Here is a 24385-nt window from a genome sequence, read left to right as displayed (position 1 = left end):
ATGAGACACAATACAAGCACTTGCTTTATTGAGCTTTGCTTTGTTGCGCTTTGCAGATAATGCATTTCTTACAAATTGAAGGCTTGTGGCAACCCTACATCGAGCAAGTCTATCGGCACCATTTCTCCAACAGAATGTGCTTACTTCATTAGCATTTTTTAGCAGAATTTTTTAAATTAAGGCATGTACATTGCTTTTTTTGACGTAATGCTATTGCACACTTAATAGACTACAATATAGCATAAACAAAATTTTTGTATGCACCAGGAAACCAAAAACCTCATGTAATTCATTTTATTGTGGTGGTCTGAAACTGAATTCACAATATCGCCAACGTGTGTCTGTAGTTAAAATGCAACGTGAAATAAAAAAATACAAAACACAGCTGGGTGCAGTGGCTCATGTCTGTAATTCCAGCACTTTGGGAGGCTGAGGAGGGTGGATCACCTGAGGTCAGCAGTTCTAGACCAGCCTGACCAACATGGTGAAACCCTATCTCTACTAAAACTACCAAAATTAGCTGGGTGTGATGGTGGGTGCCTGTAGTCCCAGCTACTCAGGAGGCTGAGGCAGAAGAATCACTTGAACCCAGGAGGCAGAGGTGGCAGTGAGCCAAGATCCTGCCATTGCACTCCAGCCTGGGCAACAGAGAGAGACTCTGCCTCAAAACAAAACAAAACAAAACAAAACACCACACTTTAAGACTCCTGGGATTATCACTAGACAAATGCTTCTGGTTCATGGGACCATCCATCTGGGTACAAGGGGCAGTGGAGGTTGGCTCTGCAAAGGTCTTTCCAACATGAGCGAATGAACTCCTTCATCACAGAGTCACTGCTGTTTACTAACCCTTACATTCCTGCCACCACTGTTTCAGAGCAAATTTCCCCATAACTTCATCACTTAACACAACCGTTTTGTTTTCTGATCATTTTGCAGATCAGGAATTTGCAAAGAGCTCGGCTAGGCCATTCTCACGTAGACACTAGGAGGTGGCTCCAGCCTGAGTGTCTGGCTGAGATGGGAGCTCCATGGACTGTGGGTTGGAGCACCATGTGGTAGTCTCCCCAGCATGGTGGCCTCATAGTGGTTGGACTTATTACAGAATGGCTCATGGTTCCAGGCACAAGGGCCCCTATAAACAACAAGGGCCTGCACGGCCTTTTATAACCCAGCCTCAGCAGTCAGAAGAGCACTTCCACCCTCTTCTGCCTGCTGAACCAGTCTGGGCCTGCCCAGATTCAAGACGCAGATCCCTTGACAGAGGAAGTGGCAGAGTCACACTGTAGGAGGGCATGTGGGACAAGGGAGAGTCACAGCCTCAGCTGGAAAATACAATCTGCCTCACCTCAGGAGGATGACAAGACAGATTTTTATCTCAAAACCCATTCATTCAAGTGTCTCTATTTCCCAAACTGATTTTTGCATCACTGAAGTGTTTAGACATGGAACCAGTGTGAATTCTGTGGACAATCAGCCAATTCCAAAAACACAGTGCAGACAGCTATAAAGCCCACTCTCTGTTAAATACAAAACTCGATGCTTCGCACTTTCTCAGGCCAGTTGATCCTGTTTCTTCACTCCAGTGAAAAGAAGGCAAGAAATATTAAGAAATATTTTGCTGCGTCACCATGTTCTTCAAAATCAAGCTTTAGAAATGATGAAAATATGTTTAGCACTTTACCATGGAAAGAATACAATGACCTTTCCTCCGCCCTTGACTTACTTTAATAATAATACTTAAAATGTTTAAAAATAATAAAGCTGGCCCTCTCTTATATAGAACTCTTATGTAGAACTTCTATGGTACCAAATACTTTACATACATTGACTTGTTTGAAACTATACACAGTAGACCCTGTCTCTACATATATTTTACCAAGAAGGAAACTGAGGCACAGTAGAGATAACTTGCCCAAGATCACACAGCTTGAGCTAGAATTCAAACTCAGGAAATGCGGGCTCCAAAGGTCATACTTTTCATCACTAAACTCCCCTAAGCCCTCACATATAAAAATAATACATGCTGTTTCTAAGAGCAAAATAAAGTAATCAAAATCCCCTACTTGTCTGAGATAATCATTATGAACAGTCTGGAAAGAATGTATTCTTCCAAGACTTTCTCCGTGTTGACACAAACATGCTTAGCCTTTCGTTTGGGATCACAGCATAGGCACTATGACATAAAGGTGTGAACACTCTTGTGAGTTACATATGTAACCTGAGAATACATTCTGGTCATAGCTTCCAGGAAATAGCTCTCACTTGTCCTTTTTAATAATATTTCTTACCTCTACATCTTTTTTTTTTTTTTGAGACAAGAGTCTTGTTCTGTCACCCAGGCCGGAGTACAGTGGCACAATCTCAGCTCACTGCAACCTCCACTTCCCGGATTCAAGCGATTCTCATGCCTCAGCCTCCCGAGTAGCTGGGACTATAGGCACGTGCCACCACACCCGGCTAATTTCTTGTCTTTTTTTTTTTTTAATTTAGTAGAGATGGGGTTTTGCCATGTTGCCCAGGCTGGTCTCAAACTCCTGAGCTCAGACAATCCGCCTGCCTCGGCCTCCCAAAGTACTCGGATTACAAGCGTGAGCCACCGTGCCCAGTCAACATCATTCTTATTTAATAAAATTTCGCAAGAATGATACAACCGGCCTTCCATATTTGTGGGTTCCCCTCCCGGAATTCTACCAACCACAGGTAGAAAATATTTGGGAAAAAAGGGATGGGTACATCTGAATGTATATAGACACATTTTTCTTGTCATTATTCCCTAAACAATACAGTATAACAACAAATTACATGGCACTTACATTGCATTAGGTAGTATAAGTAATCTAGAGATGATTTAAACTATATGGGAGAATATGCATAGTTTAAATGCAAATACTATGCCATTGTATGTCATTTTATATCAGGGACTTGAGTATCTGTGGATTTTGGTATCCATGGGAGATCCTGGAATGAATCTCTGAAAGATACTGAGGATGACTGTACTATAATTTATTTAACCAATTCCTACTGAGGGACATTCAGTATTCCTAGATTCGGGTCACAACAAAAAAATACTGCAATTAGCAAACTTTTCCTACATTTGCAACATAAGTATGTACTTCTGCTTTTATGTGTACAAGACAGAATTCCTAGATTCCTCAAGAGAAACATATTTTCAATCTCAAAACTATTGCCAGATTGCTTTATAAAAAAGATTGCAATCATCCACACACCACTGGGGTAGACATATAGGAGTAATTGTTTCTCTGTACACTTCCCACCACTGGAAGTTATTCTTTTTGAAGGTTGAAAAATGATTTCTTTTTATGTGCATTTCTCTGATTACTACTGATGTTGAACACCTTTTTTCTTTTTTGCCACTTGATTGCTCATCATCCTCTACCTACTGACCTCCACCACCACCTCTTTTGGCATTTACTTTTATTTGTTTACAAGTGTACTAATATTTCAGCATATTTTATAACGTTTTCCCCCAGAATACTACCTATGTCCAAGCAGAGGCTAGTCATACCCCATTATTTGTTCTCTTTTCTTCCTCAGTAACTCAACTTTTTCTTAGGCACCTGGAGGCTCCAGAACACTTCCAACCTCTTTAGGAGCTGGGTGTGGCCAGATGGTTAGGTTCTGGCCAAGTGGTTGAAGCACTTTCCGGAAGCTCTCTTTAACAGGCAGTGCAGGTATCATGCATCACCTTGATTCTCTCTTTCCTTACCCCTTTCCTCTGTCCGCTAAGCTACTTGAGACTCAGTACTTTCTGAATCCAGTGATAGTATTATGCTGTCATTGAAAATGTTATACTAAGTCACAAATATGTAATATGACATTAGGTCAGTTTAAAAAAAAATTATTCCTGTAGGTATACATTTGTGATCTCTACAACCTAACCACTTACAGAACTGTTACACAGTCTTTCAAAGCTTCAATTCAACAATAGTAACACTTGTAACTATGAGATCATACCCAACAGAATAAGTACTAAATTAAAAAAAAAATTTGTCTATCTTTTTTAAAACCAATTCTGTCAGGTAGCCTCTATAAAACTCAATTTAAAACAAATTGAAGAAGTCAGGCATGGTGGCTCATGCCTGTAATCCTAGCACTTTGGGAGGCCAAGGAAAGCAGATTACTTGAGTCCAAGAGTTTGCAGCTAGCCTGAGCAACACGGCTCTCTACTAAAAATACAAAAAGTTTAGTGGGGCATGGCGGTGTGCACCTGTAGTTCTAGCTACCTGGGAGGCTGAGATGAGAGAATCACCTGGGCCCTGGAGGTTGAGGCTACAGTGAACCAAGATCATGCCACTGCACTCCAGCCTGGGAAAGTGGAGTGAGGCCCTGTCTCGAGAAGAGGGGAGGGGAGGGGAGGGGAGGGCAGGGGAGGGGAGGGCAGGGGAGGGGAGAAGAAAAATTGAGGTTTGTCTGAAGTATTACTTCATTACTCAAAAGTAAAGTTATTAAGAACTTGCTAAGTTTAAAAAGATGCTTTCTAAGACTTAAATATAAGGAGCTTCCTTTTTTCCTAATGAAAAATTCTGGGGAGAATGTCTCTTAACTAGGCTACTTGGGAAGGATAATTTTATAACATTATGTCTACCCATCCTGGAACATAGTGCAGTTTCTCCATTATTTCAGGTCTTGTTTTATGAACCACAGGAAGATTTAATACTTATTCACTTTATGTCCCATAATTTTCTAGTTTAAATTACTCCTAGATATTTTATGGTATTTGTGAATTGAATTTTTTTTCACATTCCAATGCTAACCAGTTATTGATGGCATAGAAAAAAACTTTTTGTTCTTTTTATATTTATCTTATATATAATCACAAATTCTCTTATTCTTAGGTCAAATTTATTTTTCTCTTTTTCAGTATTTAAGCCAAAAAAAATTTTGCCTTATTGCATCAATACCAAAACAATGTTAAATAGTAGCAATAATACCAAAACAATGTTAAATAGTAGCAATAATACTTTTATATTTTTTCTAGAAAACAATTTGAAGTTTATATTTTGAGGGAAAATTGCCCACTTCCTCCAGTGTTTCACAAGTATTGCTGCAGATTTAATTTTTCATTTACTCCATACCTATAACAATAAATAGATTCTTCCTTGTTAATGCTTTTTCCTCTTTTTCCTTTAATCAAGAATAATTCCCATTATTTGCCTTTTCAAAGAACTAGTGTTATTCTTATTTATCTTCTCTACCATTTTATTTTCTATTTCATTCATTTCAGCTTTTACCTTTATCTTTATTTTGTACTTTTTTCTAGTTTCATAAGTTGAATATTTCACTCATATATTTTGTCTTTCTTTTCTTATACTAATAAAAGCATCTAAGATTATACTTTTTCCTGACTATAGATTCAGTTCTATTCTACAAACGTTGTTATCAAAATGCTTCTATTTCTTTTCTTTCTAGATGATTTATAATTTGTCTAGATTTTCTTTTGGTGCAGAGATTATTTTACAACAGTGGCTCTTAACTCCAAGATAGTTTTGTTGTTGTTGCTGTTATAATCATCTCTTTTTTTTACCACTAATTTCACTGGACTGAGATGACAGGTTACTGCATACAAAAATCAAAATTTTTGTATTTCACTTTGTGTTTTCTCTGATAAAGGACATGATCAACTTCTGTAAATACTCCCTAGACCTAGGGAAAAATGTACATTCCCTGATCCATAAATTCGTTGCATATGTTGCTTCTAACCTCTATACTTTTGCTTTTTTGTTTCAAAGGTTGAAAACTGGAAGGCTGCAAGCAAGCTACAAATATATTTTGTTTGGCTGGCAAAGTGCTTTAAAATGTATGACTTTCAATGCCTTTAGGCAAGACATGCATTATCCAGTTCACTGTGCAATTCCCACCATACCTGGTCTCCCACCATATAATTCACATATTCATGCTCCCCACCAGCCCCTGTGAACATCCAAGTTGGCAATTTAGCTTAGCTGACCCACCAAATTAGAAAAGACACGTAATTAGCATCTCCTAGTATAATATGTTTCTTATCAAATTCTTTTGTTTCTGGTGTTTGTTCTATGCATTTTGCTGCTTAAAGGCAGTTATACTTTGTATTTTTGGTTTCTACCAATACACAGTACCTCTTAGTCCTGTTCAATGCTTTTGTTTTTGCATCTTGCTCTGACACTAATACTCTGGACCTTTGTTTTTTAATAGGTGAATTTAGCTGAAGAGTATTTACTGTGGGGTTGCTCATTTGGCTTTATTGTTTCCACTTGATTTTTGTTTACTATTTGTTAACTCATTTCATCTTTTTCCTCTCCTCAGCTTTTGCTAATTCGATATTACTTCTCTTTATTCCTTCCTGGCCTGCTTACCTCTCTGCTCACTATCATCCTTGATCCCTGTCATTTTGAGAATACTATGTTTTACTACTCCGTTAGTAGTCACCTGCCATTTCTAACACTCTTAATTAAACCTTCATCCAAACTAAATAACCATGCCTCCCCGCCCCAGTCCCTCACCAACAAAGATGAAATTTTTAGAGGAATTTTATATCTGAATGCCTGCAATCCTAGTCCAGGATTTTGCTGAGATGGTCTAGAATTTTTAGTTCCAGGCTATTTCCTAGATGTTCCAAGGTAGTACGAACCTTCCTTTCAAGAATTCTTACTTTACACTTACATTCTGAATCTTTTGTCGTGCTAATATCTTCCATTTATGTATGCAATGTTTCCTGCTGCAAGATTCACTGCTCTCTACTGTTTCTTATATTATTCATTTTCTTCTATCTTCATATTTCTATTCTAAGCCAATTACCAGTATCTAACTGGACATTTGAATATTTGTTCAAATGAGATGGATGAATCCCTCATGGCTAAAAATATTCTTCTTTTGCTCTGGTTCACTGAATTATATCTGGGCAGGAGTACTTGATCTCGGACATTCTTTCTGATTCCCTGGCTTTTGAGCTCTTCTTTCCTAAGCCTGGGGACTTTCCCACCTTATTAGTCTCAATTAAAGGTAGGGTCTACCTCCCATTAAATAAGCTAAAAATGCCAGCTGCCTGCTTTCTCAGTGCCCCCTTGCAGCTAGGAGGCCCCTTGACCCTGCCATTATTTACACCTGTCCCAGACTTTGATTCAGGAACTAATGCTGCAAAGTAAGGACTATGATGGAAAATGCTCGCTGCAACAATGGTAGCTGCAGCAAGATCAAGATCCCAGAAAGCAGTGGCCAAGGCGCTCACTGTAGACTTTAGTGCCTGCAGCGTCTGGTGCAAGCTACACTGTCTAAGCCCAGGAACACAGCAGAAGCACCTGGCCTGGGCAATTCTGTGTAAGATTTGACGCACTATCCCTGGCTGCAGAGCCTATAGGCATCTCTCTCTAGCCCTTCTAACAATTTCACTGCAACTCAACATCCTTAAAAATTTTTCCTCCTAAGCCAACCAAACTCAGCTTCTGTGGCATGCAAGTAAAAACCTAGGCTGATATGGTTGAATACAGAAGATTTATATTACTTCTTTAGAGTCAATAATCCATACAGACTCTATTCCAGCTTCTTTGTGAAGTGGATAAGAACTCCTATGGCATCCCAATTCCCCTCAAAACTGACCTATCTTCCTGTCTAGAAGTTGGCAGGATTTCTATCTTTATTGCTGCAGTCCAGCAATAATGTCTTTTAAAAAAGAATTCCATGAGTCCTTTCAATCTGAAGTCTAAAATTTTATTCAGCTTAGGTTTTCTTCTTTTATAATACGATGTATTTTCCATCTGTTACTTTGTCCCCTTCTAGGAATCCTATTGTTCAATTATTAGGTCTCCTACATAGATCCCTTAAGCATCTTACGTTTTTCACCTCACAATATCTTTGTTTTACAAGACACTCCTTCCAGAAAATTAATTCAGTTCTCAGCAGAGACTGTTACCCTTTGTATTTCATCTAGTAAAAGTTTTAAATCAGGAGTAATCAGTCTTTAAAAGTTAGTACTTTTTTTCTGGTTGATGCTTTCTTCTGCCTCTCTGATTTAGTTATGCTTGTTGTGAATGTTCAGCTTGGTATCTCCATCTCAAGTTATTAAATCCCCTTTTAAGTGGATCACACTATTTCTTCGCTAAATATGGGTTTGGCCTTTGGCACCCACACAAATCATCACACAGAGAAAGACACAGAAGTTTCCACTCTAGAGCCCGGGAGTGAATGAAAGAGCACATTGGGGTCTCCTCCACCTAGACACGGGAACATTTCTACCTGATCTCACAACTCAAGAGAATAAACAGAGGAGAAGCACTCCTGCCCTGAGGAAACATTCAAAAACTTAAACACAAATCTATGTGTTAGTATTATTTAAAATAGAGAGGAGTCGGGAGTGGTGGCTCACGCCCGCAGTCCCAGCTACTAGGGAGACTGAGGTGGGAGGATCGCTTGAGCCTGAGAAGTCAAGGCTGCAGTGAGTAGTGATCGTACCACTGCACCCCAGTCTGAGTGACAGGGCAAGACAGACCCTGCCTCAAAAATAAATAAATAAAATAAAATATGGCTGGGTGCAGTGGCTCACGTCTATTAACCCCAGCACTTTGGGAGGCTAAGGCAGGCGGATCATGAGGTCAGGAGTTCAAGACCAGTCTGACCAAAATGGTGAAACCTCGTCTCTAGTAAAACTACAAAAATTAGCCGGGCATGGTGGCACACGTCTGTGGTCCCAGCTACTCAGGATGCTGAGGCAGAAGAATTGCTTAAACCCAGGAGGCCGAGGTTGCAGTGAGCCGAGATCGCGCCACTGCACTCTAGCCTGGGCAACAGAGAGAGACTCTGTCTCAAAAAATAATAATAAATAAAATAAAATAGAAAAATATTGAATCTAACAATGAAGGATTAAATAAATTATGGTAATATATACAATAGGATATTATGGAGATGTTAAGGATAGTTGAGAGTATTTAATTACATGAAGAAATGTTGATATGCCATTAAGTAAAGAATTCAAGATATGAAATTTAATATACAGGGAGGTTTCAACTGGGTAAACAGACACACAAATGGCTCAATAATGACACTACACAGAAATGTCAACAGTCATTATCTCTGTCAGAACTTTGAATGAATTTCATTTTCCTGATATACTTATTTGGTTTCTTCATTTTCTAGAAGAAGAAAACTACTTACACAATCAGACAAAATTTATATTTGAAAAGCCACCAAAACAACTCCACTGGCTCCCCTCTCTTCACAGGATACATTAGAAGCTCATCATCACAGCACATTCTAGTTTTAACCTACAATTTTCTTTGCCTACCTCTCTCCTCAATGTACCCTGTGTCTTAGCAACATCAAAGATTTCACTATTCCTCAAAATTGCAGGATTTTTTTTACAACTCTATTTCTTAGCAAGTGTTGTTTCCTCAGCCTAAAAGCCTTCCAAACTTCCCTGGCCTCTTCATCCTTTAAGACTCAGCTCCAACATCTCTCTTCTGTCAAACTTTTCCCAATGTCCTCAGAAATAACTGCTTCCGTGTCTGAGGTCCACACCTTTTGCTCAGGGCACCACTGTGCAGGTCCCACCTGCACTGTGCTATGATAAAAGGTTTACACATCTACCTTCCTGCAGCACATGGAATAACAGTCCCCCAAGTATGTCCACATCCTAATCCCTAGAACCTGTGAGTTTGTCACACAACAAAGGGATTTTGCAGATGTGCTTAAGGATATTGAGATAAAGAGATTATCCGGAATTCTCTGCTGGGCTCAACATAATCACCAGGGTTTTACAACAGGGATGCAGGACAAGCAGGGACGGAAAAAGGAGACGTGATGACAGCCCAAGAGGTTGAAGCAATATACTCTGAAGAGGGAAGAGGGGACCACAAGCCGAGGAATGCTAGTGGCCTCTAGAAGCTGGGAAGGCAAGAAAATAGATATTCCCCTGAAGCCTCCAGAAGGAACACAGCCCTGCCAGTACCTTGACTTTAGACTTCTAACCTCCAGAACTGCCAGGAAACAATTCTGCGTTGTTTTTGAAGCCACTAAATTTGTAGTTATTTGTTATAGCAGCAACAGGAACCAATACACTCCCTGACTACATAAAGAATACCTTAGAGAAGGCAAGGAGGGTGGTGGGAGGAGAGGGACACAGAAGTAGGGGGAAGCACCTGTCGGCATTTGGTGAGAAATGAAATGTTGCCTACCCTCAAGGAAAATGACTGAAAAGTAGGAAAATGAGGGGGAGAAGATGGAAGAAAAAGAGAAGGGGTTAAGATTTTTTGAAACTAACATTTTCTGCTAATTTATTTAACATTTATTAACATTCATTGAGAATGTATTAACTTCTGGGTTTTGTTCTAAGAACTCCCTAAGGATATACTATCAGCCCCATTTTACACAGGACGGGAATGAAGCAAGCAAGAAAGAAACTAGCCTGCAATCCTACAGCTAGTACATAAAGGAAGCCAGGATAAGAATTTTCGCTCCAGAAAGCATGAAGAAAAAACTTCTATGCAGAGAATTTGAAGAAATTTGTGCATTTACATAAGCCGAGGAGGCTGAATATAGTTTAAATCAGGGCAAATTCATTTAAAAAATACTCTCTACTCAATGTGCCATAGGTCGGTATGGTTCTCTTTTCTGAGTAGTCAAATTCACACCTGGATTCAAACCCCTTGGCATGACACAGGAGAAGTTCACAGACTAGGGATGCTGCACTAAACGTGCATCCGGCCCACTGTCCCACCCAGCAGAGGCCCAGGCCCCCTAGGGACCTGAGCTACAGAAGTCCCAGTACTTAAACTTTAGGAGCAGAACAGTCATGGGTACCCACATACCCAGCAAAGCCAGTGTAGTCATAGTCCTTTAGAAAGTCTCTCATCAATGTTTTCAGTAAGATTTTAAAAGATAAATACCTTTGTTAAAAGGGAAAATGTCACATCAGAAAAGATTGCTATCACTTGCAAAATAATGATCACTAGCAATACTGAACACTACAGAAAATCCAGTCAATGAATGAGAAGACCAAGAAAATTCACTCAGAGTTGTGAATAAAAGAATACTGAAATGAATAGAAGTTTTAAAAATTTAAGAGACATAGAAGATTGGAAAGATCCAATACAAGTATAACAGGAAAGCTAGAGAGCCAGGAGACGGCACACACAGAAGAAAAAGTCACGGAATAAAATTTGCAGTAAACGAAAGCATTAAAAGATTTTAAAGGGAGTGCCAATTTCCAGGCAAAAATTAATGAAATGGGATTCACACCTAGATGATGATCAACTGCCTGAATTCGAAGTGCTGTGCTGGCTTAGGGCTAATGACTTATGAATGGAGGAGGAGGTGAGGGGTTCTAACGGGTTGATGATGGCATCAGGAGCTTTGGCATGACTACATCCCCTCTGGGGACTGCAGGCTGAAGGTGCTGTGCCCACAGCATTACCCCGGAAATAGAGGCACACTTTCTCGACAACTGGCCAGGGCTCTCCGGCCAAAACCGAGCTGGAGAGCACAGAGGTGGCCCCAGGCTGTCCAGGGGCCTCTGACCCCGCCCTCCACACTGGAGGGTGAGCCTGGCCTGGCCTGCCCACCCACCACAGGCAAAGAGGAGGTGGGCAGAGGGCTTGGCCAAATGAGATGCCAGAAAGCAGGCCCTGGTGAGGTCGGCAAGGAGAGGAAGAAAATGAGTCAGGTCTGGGCGCTGACCTCCTGAGTCAGCCAGGCTGAATGCAGGCGGGACCTGTGGTCAGCCAGGGAGCCACCTCCCTGAGAATAAACTTTTGAAAGAAGAAAATACTCAGTGAGTGTTTGAGATTTATAAAGGAAATGAAGGGCAAGACTGCTGGAAAAGGCAAAGAAACAGATTCTCTGCAGACTCCCCTCCAAGACTGATGGGGGAGAGAGAGTGATGTGACCACCTGGTCTCCAACTGGGACACTGTGAAGGCCCATTCCAGCTCCATCCCCTGGGACCTTCTGAAGAGGCAGTTGTCGCAGCTGCATCCACCTTAGCTACTCCCTCTGCCCAACCGGCTTCCTTCACCCCCGCGTTGGTACTGTTCCCAGAGGCATCCCCCACAAACTCTGCACACAAATCTGGGTCTTGAGGCCTGCTTCCCTGGGAAGCAACCAGGAAGATCAATGATCTCCTCACTGCATATTTACAGTATACCAATTTAATTTTTAAAATTTACTTTATTTAAAAATCACCTTTATTGTAATTTAAATTAAATTCCAATGTTATAATAGTCTTTTCTTTTTTTAATCAGAGTCAAAACTTCAAATGCCAGCCAGGTGTAGTGGCTTAGGCGTGTAAACCCAGCACTTTCAGAGGCCAAGGCACGTGGATCAACTGAGGTCAGGAGTTCAAAACCAGCCTGACCAACGTGGTGAAACCCTGTCTCTACTAAAAATAGCAAATTAGCCAAGTGTGGTGGCACATGCCTGTAATCCCAGCTACTTGGGAGGCTGAGCAGGAGAACTGCTTGAACCTGGGAGGTGGAGATTGCAGGGAGCCGAGATCGTACCACTGCACTCCAGCATAGGCAACAAAAGCAAAACTCTGTCTCTAAAAAAAAAAAAAAAAACACCAAAAATTTCAACTGTCTATAGAGCTAAACATGTAAATAAATGTCTGCGAGAGCCAAGGAGAGAACAAAGGGGCTGGCAGGAACTGCAGCAAGCGCAGAACTCAGGCCCAAAGTGCTATAATTCAAAAAACACACTGTAAGGCAAATGAATTTTGCCAATTTGTGTCCTGTGGACTGTACTTTCACAAAGATTGAATCAGCATTCACACAACTTTGCACTTAGCTTTGTTCACGTACCTTTATGTCCAACATTTCACCATGGTTGAGGTCTAATCCCGACAATTACAGTTTAAAACGGCAGTCTGCACACTCTCCAATGAGGCAAGTTGCCATTATTACTTCACCATTCCTTTATAGTTGAGGTGGCTAAACTGCTGGAAGGCAACCTAGCAATGTTAGTGATAGTGTCATGGGGGGTATACTGAATGTCACCATAATCATTTGTGAGCCCAGGTTTATTTCTCTAAATTCAGTTTTCCAGCACAGCTCCTGATAAATATACAATAAACATGGCAGTTTCATAAATAAAAGTGACCACAGCTGTCTCACAGATAATAAAACCATCTTAATATTGCACAAATATCTTAAAGTCTGGGGAGAAACTTCTTTGGGAGTAATGCTCAAAGCTGACCATTTCACCTAAACATGAAATAAAACAGAAACCTTCAGGTCAGCTAACAGTCTGCATTCTTTTCATGCCAGGGCAAAGGCTAGACTTGTATTCTAGTTATTGTTTCCCTGTGTTTCGAGAGTGGACTGTGCATCCTTATTTGGAAGTTTTCCTTTCTGGCCCACAATCGGGGGAAAAGAAATAGTAAAATTCAAAATGCTTTATAGTCTGGACTCTCTAGAGCATACAACAGAATTATATACTTCTAAAAACTGGAAGGGATTTTATAGATGGAGCTCAAGTCTTCATTTGACCAACATGAAAATCCATCAAAGTAAAGACAGGAGGTGAAATGCACCTACAGCGCTTCTCTGAATCCAGAGTTTTGTCTAACAGTCCAACCTATCACCTAGAAAAAAATGAAGCTTGCTTATGTAATGTCATCCGCTTATAATGAAGCCTCACCAGAGATCTCTCCTGTATCAGTTCTCTTCAAGTTAATTGCACACACCGTCTCATTTTCAAAACACTCAGATCTGACTCTTACAGCCTTGAGAGGTAAAGCAGATTAAAACTCATCAAGGGCTGGTGTACGCAGAGCTTACAGCACACTTCTATGTTTCTTTCCCCTGGCTTCAGGCCTCACTTTTCCCGCCCCCCATGTCTCTCCCAACCCTCCCAGCACCTGGCTGCCCCTCCCATCTCACATCCTCCCACGCTGGCCTGCCACGGGCCCTCACATAGAAAGAAGCCTGAATCTGTCTGCTGGCAAACCCTGGCTCAGCCCAACCAAGCCCTGGGGTTTATTCTGCAGCCACAGCAAACCAGGAAACTTGCCCCCTGAGAAAGGGAAAGGTCTACCTGAAGCAGGTGACACTGGACTGAGACCTGAAATGGTTAAGTAGGAGATGGTATATTTTATGTTCCAAATTGGGGCACTTTTTGAGAGTAAAAATAACAGGAGTAAACTGATCCACAATTAGGTGTTAACTGGAACTATCCTGTGCAAATTGGGCCTTGCAGTCAACCCATGGAGGAGTCAGCTGTAACATGCTGTGAGAGGAGCATCAAGGCACAGGGAAGCCCATGCAGGCAGGAGCTCTGAGGCCAGGATGGGTGTGGTGTGGTACAAGAAAGCAACAGAGAGCAGGCCCACGCATCTTCCACAGGTGCCAGGGCAGGGGAACAGCACCTGACCACATGCTTGTGCAGTGACACAGCTCTATGGCCACTCAGCTACCTGAGATGATGTCATTTCAACGAGAAAAGGAAAACAGCTCCAGAGAAGCTCAAAATGACTGTCCCCTAAACCTCCACACCTGCTTACTACTAGGAGAAGCACTTCTGGTTTGTATACAGTTCTGGCAGGTTTGGCTACCAGTTTCCAGGCACACAGGAACAATTAGAGGCAGTAGATAAGCGAGGAATGACCAGAATGCTGGCAAGCACATGACCATGGTGTGGCCTGACCACAGCCATCAAGAGGCCCCAGAGTATCTCCAGAGGCAAAGCTGGTAACAGAATTCACATTAATTCTGAGCAACACAGCCTGAGCAACACAGCAAGACCCCACCTCTACCAAAAATTTAAAAAATTAGCCAAGCGAGGTGGCACATGCCTGTGGTCCCAGCTACTCGAGAGGCTGAAGCAGGAGGATCACTTGAGCCTGGGAGGTTGAGGCTGCAGTGAGCCATGATTACAACACTGCTCTCCAGCCTGGGTGACAAAGTAAGACCCTGACACACACACACACACACATACAAAAAAAAAAAAAGAGAAGAAAAGGAATAACTTAAGTAATGAAAAAACAGTAAATGAAAAAGGCATGCTTGTGATACACTTCGAGCACTGTTTTCTATCTGAAAGGGTTAGCATAAGGTTCTGGATACCAAAATTTACAGAAGAGGTCATTGTAATGTACAGTTCACATAAAATGTCATCATTGCCGGGCGCGGTGGCTCACGCCTGTAATCCCAGCACTTTGGGAGGCCGAGGCGGGCGGATCACAAGGTCAGGAGATCGAGACCACGGTGAAACCCCGTCTCTACTAAAAATACAAAAAATTAGCCGGGCGCGGTTGTGGGCGCCTGTAGTCCCAGCTACTCGGGAGGCTGAGGCAGGAGAATGGCGTGAACCCGGGAGGCGGAGCTTGCAGTGAGCCGAGATCGCGCCACTGCACTCCAGCCTGGGCGACAGAGCGAGACTCCGTCTCAAAAAAAAAAAAAAAAAAAAAAAGTCATCATTGATCCGATTACTGTTATATCTTGATTTTCATTCTTTCTTCTTTCCCTTATAATTCAAAATCCCTATGAAAGCACAAAGCACAGGCTGTCAGGGAAGTTGTGCAGGAGGAACACAGACACACAAATACGCACGGGCAAACAAAGCACACAGAGCCACATACCGCTCTCACTCATACTTTGTTCACCTGCAAATACAGGCTGTTATATCACATTTTTGGTCCAGTTTAGAAGCATATTAATTCCATGTAACTTCAGCATACTGTAACATACTCAGACTGAGGGGAGACCAAAAGAGGCCAAAATATAACTATAAACAGATAATTTTCATAATAGTTTTTTACCACTATGAATAGACTCTTTATCTGCTTACAGATCAGAAGGTTAGACTGCTTATAATGTAACCTTTCAAGATTTTTTTAAAATTTGGCTGCTTGTGCTAGAGAGAAAAGCAGGACCAATTAGAGAAAGAGATGAATTCTCTGGCAGATAAAACAAACGGGATTTTCAAGGGCTTTGGAGGTGGCTGGCATCAGTTCTTTACTAGATACAGTTTCACATCAAAATACATTACTTTATCTTTCTAGGTTCATCATAAACCCTAATCTTAACACTCAACCATAATTAGGCTTAATTTGGAACAGGAAGTTGGAAATGAGGGGAGCATAAAAGAAAAAAGACTAATTTTTCTGAAGCAAAAGGGCAAGGGTTAAAGAGGAAAAGGAACAGAGAAAGAAAGATACTGGTAAAAGAATATTTACAAATACATATGAAAGACTGAGGGAAAGGAGACCATGGCGATGTTAGGTCTCTGGGACAGGGATGAAAGGAGACAGTGGGGAGGGCAAGGTCCCTGTGATACCTGCACCCCCCCGGGAGTTCCACTGGCTCAGGATTTCTGGGTCACCTTTGTAGTCGTGTGGGGTAAGGAAAAACTCTTACGCACAAGCTTTCTGGAAGTTTGTGCCACTAAAATAATTTTTTTAATCCCAATATAAAATATTTGGCCAACCACATTAGTTTTGAAATATCAAACTTACTTTCTCCTGAGAATCCAAAACTTTCCTGGAAATACAAGGGACAGCTGCCATCAATTCATTAAAACCATACATTTTGCTAAGGACTCTGCGGAGTGCTGGAGACCATGGAGATGGCAAAGATAAACATGGATCCTCAGACAGTTCGTACTTAGCTGGAGAAGCAACCAACTGCAGCACAATGTCCATGTGAAGGCGGATGCCAGACAACACGCACTGGCTAAGCAAGAAGGTAGCGGAGGAGGGCAGCAAGAGCGAAAGAACAGCAGACGCTGGGTCTGGTGGGAAGACAGCCCTAGAAGTGTTTTTGTCCTGTGATGGTGAAGTCTTCAGGATACCTGGAACCCTTCAAAATTCTCAATATTATAATGCTACTTCTATGATACTACATAGGCTAGTTTGATCTGATTGGAGCCATATAAAAAAATTTTTTTAAGTAAAATAGAATTCAACAAGCTAGAAATCCCATACCTAAAGCACATTTGTGCAACAATTCAAGAGGTAAAATCCAAACACTTCTCTGAGTTAGAAATGTTTAAAAGTCTGGCCACGAGTGGTGGCTCATGCCTGTTACACCAGCATTTTGGGAGGCCAGGGCAGGAGGATCCCTTGAGGCCAGGAGTTTGAGACCAGCCTAAACAACAGAGCAAGCCCCTTTGTCTCTTGGGAAAAAAAAAGTCTAAAACCATAAAATCATAGAATGTTAAAGTTACCAGGAACTTAAGAACTAACCATGCACACATCCCCTTATTTTATATATAATGCAATAAGGCACCAAGAAAAAATGCTGTTAATTCACCTTTCATGTTAAAAAAAAAAAAAAAAAATCCAAAAGGAAGATTTAGAAAAACCTGACTTAAAGTTTATTATAAGGTGAAGATATTTAAATCCATCAAATCATTATATCTAAAAAGAAAAATAGTAAGATCTGTGTGAATGCCCAAAAGGCATTTTACAAAATTCAGCAGCTATTTCTGATTTTCAGAACTATAATGATAATTCCTCCACTCAACGGAGGACACCTACCGCATCATCACCAGTGCCTCTGAGGAGACAGTTTATATCTATGCCCCTGAGTAGATAGTTTACAGCTCTCACAGAGGCCATGCACATTTCTTGTTTCTTCCTCAGGTTTTATGCATTTTTTTCACAGTGTGAATGAAACCTTTTAATAAACCATTGTGGTCAGGCACAGAGGCTCACTCCTATAATCCCAGTACTTTGGGAGGCTGAGGTGGGTGGATCACTTGAGCTCAGGAGTTCAAGACCAGCCTAGGCAACACAGTGAAACCCCGTCTCTACAAAAAATACAACAATTAGCCAGCTCTGGTAGCACGTGCCTGTTGTCCCAGTTACTCAGGAGGCTGAGGTGGGAGGATTGCCTGGGCCTGGAAGGCACAGGTTGCAGTGAGCCCAGATAGCACCACTGTAGTCCAGCCTGGGTGACAGAATAAGACCCTGTCTCAAAAAAAAAAAAAAAAAAAACCATCGTTTCTGATTACTATCATAAAAGAAAACTACTGTTACATATACATCTATCTACATCATACAAGCATATATATGCACACACATACATATCTGAATTTATATACTCATTTCCAAGCTGGTTACCTTACTAAATTGTTACAGGTTCTCATAGTTATTCAGTTGATCTCCTTGGCTATTCTAACAAGAGAATTCTAGTATCTACAAAGAATGCTAATTTTGTCTCATTTTTAATAACCATTTTTTTAAAATCTTACTGCTTTGGTTAGTATATTTGAAAACAATGTCATAAAGTCCTGTACAGGCACCACTGTTTTGTCCCTGACCTGTATAGGGATGTTTTCAGTTTCCTGTTAAGCATGGTATGTGCTGCTTTTAGAGCATCTTATTTATCATTTTTTTTTTTTTTTGAGGCAGAGTCTCGCTCTGTCACCCAGGCTAGAGTGCAGTGGCGCAATCTCGGCTCACTGCAAACTCCGCCTCCCGGGTTCACGCCATTCTCCTGCCTCAGCCTCCCGAGTAGCTGGGACTACAGGCGCCCGCCACCACGCCCGGCTAGTTTTTTGTATTTTTAGTAGAGATGGGGTTTCACCGTGTTAGCCAGGATGGTCTCGATCTCCTGTCCTCGTGATCCGCCCACCTCAGCCTCCCAAAGTGCTGGCATTACAGGCATGAGCCACCGCGCCTGGCGAGCATCTTATTTATCTTAAGAAAAGATCCAGACTATTCCAACAGAAATTAAATGTTTATGAGGTAGATGTTAAATTTTATTAAATGCATTACTGACATAGAGTATGATGGTAACTTTTATCTTTAAATTTACTGATAGTTCCAATTCTATTTACTTAATAATATTTGTGCATTCTTAGAATAAGCCACTTTTTAGCCAATGGTGTAATTTTTTTTTAAACGTATGGCTGGATTAAATGTGGCTGATATTTCAGTTAAGGAGAGCCTCTACATTAGTAAGAATACACTGTGGCTTTCTTTGTTCATACCATCTTTGAAAAGCTTTGGTATCAGAAATAATATTAACAGTATTAGTACTACTTTCATCAAAACAAATTGGAATGCCTTCCATCTTTTCTGTACTTTGGAATATTTTTCAAGTTTCTATTATTTGAATATCACCATCATAATTTTGGCTATAGTTGCACTCAACTGTCTTATGTGTTTAATATTTTTCTGCATAAATTTAATATTGACTCATTTCTTCTTTGACTTAACCTGGTCCTAAGCAACAGACATAGATTAAATGTATGAGTTACAGTTTTTCTAGCACATTTTAATTATTAAAATACGAAATAATCATCTGTACATAGCTTATATCATTACCTATACCCTCTGTAATATTTAATATCTAATATCTTTGGGAAACATACCACACAACTTTAAATAGCACAGAAATTATATTTTTCTCATATTGGAAAAACTTTACCTATAACACCATCTGGATTCAGGATTATTTTGGGGGCTATTTTTTTTTTTTTTTTTTGAGACATGGTTTCACGCTTGTCTCCCAGGCTGGAGTGCAATGGCATGATCTCGGCTCACTGCAACCTCCACCTCCCGGGTTCAATTGATTCTCCTGCCTCAGCCTCTCGAGTAGCTGGGATTACAGGCATGCACCACCACACCCAGCTAATTTCGTATTTTTAGTAGAGACAGGGTTTCTCCATGTTGGTCAGGCTGGTCTTGAACTCCCGACCTCGGTGATCCACCCGCCTCAGCCTCCCAAAGTGCTGGGATTACAGGTATGAGCCACTGCGCCCAGCCGGGAGCTATTTTCTTAAGTCACTTTGTGACATCTTCCAAGAATATTTTTCTGTCCAAGTATTTCATTTCTTTATGAATTGATTTTGGTAATTTTGTTTTCCTAATTTCAATTTTTTCAAGATTTTTCTATTTTTTATTCTAGTTTTTAAAAAATCTCCAACATCCCTGATTATATACATTATATATTATATATATACACATACACATATATAGCTAACATATCTATTATATACTATATATAATATAAATTATACATATTATATATACACACATTTTATATATATATAATTTGGGGTATTTGTGTTATCTTATTTCTTGATGAGTCTAACTAAAACTTCATTTCATTGTTTAACAAAGAACATACTCTTAAGATTTTTCAATTCTGGTGATTTTTTTACTCATTCATATTTATTCAATATTTACTAAACACCACCCATGTGTCTAGTAAGGTGCTAGGTACTGAGGAAAGAGAAGAGTGAAACAGACACAGTCGTAACTTACTTCATTAATTTCTGCCATTTTAAAAAACTCCCTCCAGTTATGCCAGATTTCTTTTGTTGTTTCTCTTCTTTCGAATGTCCTTGTGTAGAACTTACTTTATTTTCATTCTTTATTTTTTGATAATAAAAGCTTTCAGAGGAATAAATTTGCTTATTATTTGTAACTTTATTAGTATTTCATAATTATTTTTCTAAATGATCTATAACTGTAGTTTTCAATTCCTATTTGAGTCAAAATTTCCAAATAGATTAAGTTTTTAAAATGTCAACTTTCACTATTTACAGTTTTATTGCATTATGATCACAGAGTGACCAGTAAAATTTCTCTTGAATGAAAGTAATGAGGTTTTCTTTCTGGCCTTAGAATAGATCAATATATTAACCATTCCATGATCATTTTGAAAAAATGGTTTGTGTAAGACACAGTTAAATTCTCCCACTTTACGAGTTTTTCTATGTGTTTCAAATAGGTTCTCCTTTAGTTACTTCCAGTGTTTTGCTATTTAGTGAGTGGACTTTGTAACTGCTACTTTTTCTTCTTGAACTGCACTTTTATCAATATAAACGGCCCTATCTCATTTAAGATACTTTATGGTATATTGTGTCTTTAACTGATACTATTGTTTCAGTAGAATTATCCTGTAAGACAGACAAAGCCAAGAAAGATATCCACAATTAAATCACATTTTGTTTTACTATCAAGAAAGATACTGCTACCTACAGAATGGGAGAACATTTTTGCAAGCTATCCATCTGACAGAGGTCTAATATCCAGAATTTACAAGGAACTTAAACAAATTTACAAGAAAAAAACAACCCCATTAAAAAGTGGTCAAAGGACACAAACAGATACTTCTCAAAAGAAGACATTTATGTAGTCAACAAATATATGAAAAAAAGCTGAACATCACTGATTATTAGAGAAATGCACATCAAAACCACAATGAGCTCCATCTCATGCCAGTCAGAATGGCGATTATTTTAAAAAGTCAAGAAACAACAGATGCTGGTGAGGCTGGGGAGAACTACACTGTTGGTGGGAATGTCAATTAGTTCAACCACTGTGGAAGCCAGTGTGGTGATTCCTTAAAGACCTAGAACCAGAAATGCCATTTGACCCAGCAAATCTATTACTGAATATATACCCAAAGGAATATAAATCATTCTATTATAAAGATACATGCACCTGTATGTTCACTGCAGCACTATTCACAATAGCAAAGACATGGAATCAATCCAAATGTCCATCAATGGCAGAGTGGATAAAGAAAATGTGGTACATATACACCATGGAATAGAATGCAGCCATAAAAAGGAACAACATCATGTCCTCTGCAGGGACATGGATGGAGATGGAAGCCATTATCCTCAGCAAACTAACAGGAACAGAAAACGAAATACCGCATGTTCTCGCTTATAAATGGGAGCTTAACAATGAGAACACATGGAAACAGCGCAGAGGGGTCGGGGGAACAACACACACTGGGGCCTGTCAGGGGGCGGGGGCGGTAGGAGGGAGAGCATCAGGATAAACAGCTAATGCATGTGGGGCTTTAATACCTAGGCGATGGGTTGATCTGTGCAGCAAACCACCATGGCACACGTTTACTTATGTAACAAACCTGCACGTCCTGTACATGTATCCCAGAACTTAAAGTTAATTTAAATTTTTTTAAGAAGATACTGCTTTAAGAGACAGAAAGTACAAAAAAAACAAAAACAAAAAACAAAAAAACAGGCAGTATTCTATCAAGTTAAAGTTCTTTGGAGTTAAATGGGAAAATATTTATATATTTTAAGTGCTAAAGAAGTGCAAACTCTAATCAAGTTATATGGCCGTTTGAATGGGGGTCTCAGGCTCCTATTAGAAGCTACACAAATTAAATAAAATATAACTTGAATCTAAGGCACGTGAGTATTACGACACCTGTTTCTTCAACTTTTGAAGGCCATGCTACAGAAAGACTACAAAGGTGATGAACAAGAATTCTATACCCAGGCAAAGTATATAAAGGGTAAGGCAAAACAGTTATCTTCAGATGAAGGTTGAGAAAACTTACTAGCACAGAATATCCTTGAATATGCTCAAACCAAATATGGTCAAGAATATGTTCCAACCAAAGCAAAAGTGGCTCAAGCTGATATCTGAAGTCTAGGTAGGGTTAGAATCCCAACCTTGTCCCTGTCAGAGATCCCTATTTATTTAAAAAACCTCAGCAAACTGAGAAGACAACCCTAAAAATTATATGGGGCCAGGCATGGTGGCAAATGTCAACACTTTTGGAGGCTGAGGTGAGAGGACAGCTTGAGGCCAGGAGTTGGAGACTAGCCTGGGCAACACAGTGAGACCCCATCTCTACCAAAAAAAATTTTTTTAATTAGCTGGGCATGGTGGCACTGCCTGTAGTCCCAGCTACTCAGGAGGCTGGGGCAGAGAGGAAGGTCAAGGCTGCAGTGAGCCAGCATCACACCACTGCACTCCAGCCTGGGCAACAGAACAAGACCTTGTCTCTTAAAAAAAAAAAAAAAAAAAAAATATATATATATATATATATACACACACACACACACACACACACACACACGGGAAGAAATCCCAACATTATTTGGAATAAAACATTTACGTAAACATCTTTTAATCCTAGAAAGATTTAGAACAAGTGGGGAGGCCGGGTGCGGTGGCTCAAGCCTGTAATCCCAGCACTTTGGGAGGCCAAGACGGGCGGATCACGAGGTCAGGAGTTCGAGACCATCCTGGCTAACACGGTGAAACCCCGTCTCTACTAAAAAATACAAAAAACTAGCCGGGCGAGGTGGCGGGCACCTGTAGTCCCGGCTACTTGGGAGGCTGAGGCAGGAGAATGGCGTAAAAACCCGGGAGGCAGAGCTTGCAGTGAGCTGAGATCCGGCCACTGCACTCCAGCCTGGGCGACACAGTGAGACTCCGTCTCAAAAAAAAAAATAGAACAAGTGGGGAAATAATCAAAAGAATCAGACAAGTAGTAATAGTATTCCATATTAAGAAATATCTGCATTAGAGAACTACACTTTTAATGTTTATGAGAATTGGATTAAAGCATTAAAGGTCAACCTTGTGATTCCAATTCAAAATCTGTAACTCAGTAATTAATTTGTAATTTTAAATTTGAAAGCGTGCATCTACATATACACACATATAAAGAGAGAATACAGGCTGGGCACTGTGGCTCACACCTATACTCTCAGCACTTTGGGAGGCCAAGGTGGGAGGATAGCTTGAGCCCAGGAGTTCAAGACTAGCCTGGGCAATATAGCAAGACCCTGTCTCTATAAAAAACACAAAAATTAGCCAGATGTGGTGGCATGCTCTTGTAGTCCCAGCTACTCAGGAGGCTGAGGTGAGAGGATCACCTGCACCCAGGAGGTCAAGGCTGCAGTGAGCTATGACCATGCCACTGAACTCCAGCCTGGGCGACTGAGAGAGAAACTGTCTCAAAAAAACAAAAAAAGAGAGAAAGAAAATATAAATGTTTTGGAATATATAAGAGGACTTAAGAATCACTAAATTTATTAGAATAATCATTAAATTTATAAGACTTTAAAAACTGGACTTTTTTGTCAGACTTTAACAAGAACCTAAATATACTAAATAAACACAAATTAAAATGTTAACTTTATTAGCAAAGTTTATAAAGAGAACTGAATTTAACCAGATGCTCTTAAAGAGTGCTTATTAAATTTTACTGCATTTATAAACAGAACATATGGAATAACAAGACATTGAACTTGAAAGTTTCAAGAGCTACTTTTTTATTATTCACAACTTTAAATGACTTAATTTTAAAAATCAAAGTAACATATAAACAAGCTTTTCTACAGTATATATATTGATTTTCTGTCTTAATTGGGGGAAGTTCTTTAATGGAGAGCTTAACCCACTCACATTTATTACAGTAACAGATATATTTGACATTACTTCTTGATTTTTTACTACGTATTACCATTGATATTTGATGTATGCATCTTCACTTTGTTGTCTGTTTGTTTGTTTCTGAGACAGAGTTTCGCTCTTGTTGCCTAGGCTGGCGTACAATGGTGCAATCTCGGCTCACTGCAACCTTCGCCTCCCAGGTTCAAGCGATTCTCCTGCCTCAGCCTCCCGAGTAGCTAGGATTACAGGCATGTGCCACCACACCTGGCTAATTTTG

The 24385-nt window shown here is 40.2% G+C and overlaps 1 protein-coding gene across 14 annotated transcripts in view; it reads right to left on the bottom strand.

Annotated features, from left to right (window-relative positions):
- SPECC1 (sperm antigen with calponin homology and coiled-coil domains 1) overlaps positions 1-24385 on the bottom strand; it is a 310488-nt gene that overhangs the window by 127522 nt on the left and 158581 nt on the right. The window contains exon 1 of one of the 14 annotated variants that reach the window (XM_077970537.1): positions 12788-12928. The exons of the other annotated variants lie outside the window; for them this stretch is intronic. The gene's annotated coding sequence lies outside the window, so the exon portion shown is untranslated. Of the gene's footprint in view, positions 1-12787; positions 12929-24385 lie in introns of those variants that run through there. 14 annotated transcript variants of the gene reach the window in all.

This window comes from Macaca mulatta, chromosome 16 (assembly GCF_049350105.2).
Source record: "Macaca mulatta isolate MMU2019108-1 chromosome 16, T2T-MMU8v2.0, whole genome shotgun sequence".
In the NCBI taxonomy this organism is placed as follows: domain Eukaryota; kingdom Metazoa; phylum Chordata; class Mammalia; order Primates; family Cercopithecidae; genus Macaca; species Macaca mulatta.
This window is presented reverse-complemented; position numbering and strand designations above follow the sequence as displayed.